The sequence below is a fragment of the Penaeus monodon genome, chromosome 28, assembly GCF_015228065.2.
Source record: "Penaeus monodon isolate SGIC_2016 chromosome 28, NSTDA_Pmon_1, whole genome shotgun sequence".
NCBI lineage: Eukaryota > Metazoa > Arthropoda > Malacostraca > Decapoda > Penaeidae > Penaeus > Penaeus monodon.
Window position 1 is genome coordinate 1206471 of NC_051413.1, and position 1439 is coordinate 1207909.

General features: G+C 31.8%; 1 protein-coding gene across 1 annotated transcript in view; it reads left to right on the plus strand.

Annotated features, from left to right (window-relative positions):
* Positions 1–745, plus strand: part of LOC119591263 (ectonucleoside triphosphate diphosphohydrolase 5-like) — a gene marked incomplete in the record, with an annotated part of 23392 nt that extends 22647 nt beyond the window's left edge. The window contains 1 exon segment of the mRNA XM_037939979.1: positions 1–745.
* Positions 746–1439: the final 694 nt, after the last annotated feature.

A 1439-nucleotide genomic window follows, 5' to 3' on the forward strand; every position in this document is an offset into this window, starting at 1 on the left:
ATGTAAAACTTAAAGTGAATGTGCAGTATGTTTGTGTTTGAATGCATGCATAAATGCCTGTTTGGATGCATAATTATTTGTGCTGACATCTGTAATCCACAGTATGTTCATGTACATGTATGTTTCTGGATATACTTTATGAGAAAAAAAAAATTTAATTAAATATTCTAATTCTGAACAAGTCAGTAATGTATTGCAAGTATGGGAATATTTTAAGGTGAAGTGCCGTCGTAAAAAATAGATTTCAACGGAATGTGATTGCTGGACATCTTGTGTGCTAAGAAGACCCTACTGTTATGCTTCTCAGGTCAGGCTGTAGGAAGCTAAAAGTAATATTTTGACTCTGTATTCTCAGGAGATAAATTCTTTTCCATATGAAATTCATGGGATCATTGTGTAGGAAGTTCTATTTGCTGAGCCTGTACTTTTTTTCGAAGGTGCAAGGAACATGTAGTGCATGTGCTACTACATGATTGTTATCTTATAGTGAATTATTTAATGTGCTACTACTGAGGGATGTGATGATTTTTAGAAATACCTTCATGGGAGACAGTAGTTTTAGGTCATCGTGAAAAGGACTTTTGACTTTTTTTAAAACTTATTTTGGTAAATACTTCATGCAATAATCTTATATAACTTTTAATTAGATCTTCACATGAAGAAATTATGCATTACACAAGAGCAATAATGTGGATAAAGTGATGTTTGCATATGGTTGAGAAATTTATTTATAAAAAAAAAAAAATGTGTGCAGTTAAGAGTTGGGAAATATGTTTTCAAAGTACATGCAGGTAAATTGTCTCTGTCATAATCTTTTTAATGTTTTAAATCACCACCTGTATATGTGGTTGTATCTGAAACATATAGCTCAGTATAAGTAGAAATGGTTCCTTGAAAATATACAAAAGGCCCTCCAGTGAAGATGTTGGACTGGTGAAAATTATTTGTTGAATGCTGTGTTGAGACTTGTTGCTATCAAAGATATTTAGGACGAATTGCTGTTGGTTATATTGTTGAAGTTTGCATTGTATTGTTGTTGCTGTGGCTACTGAACTTAAAATGAAAACAAGAAATGAGTGCAAGCCTTAGCTGAGTTGTACAAGCATTGTATTATATTTTTGGGTTACCAAGTGTTGTTAAAGTGATGTGTTCATATACACTACCATGCAGATATTTTTGTTATATTTTGTGATAAGAAATGCTCGCAAAATGTTGAAAGGAGTGAGTGTATTGATTTAAAAGAGGATATTCCATGTGTTTGTTCCAAAGCATTTTATGGTATTTGTTGTGTATATAACATGGGAGTTCAAAACTTTCTAAATGCCATCCAAGTAGTATAAATAATGATTGTGATACTGGTAATGTATGTTTTGGCAAGATCAAATGTCCTAACTAATTTTGATTTAGGTAAGTTACTCTTTTACGTTCCTTTTTATTAT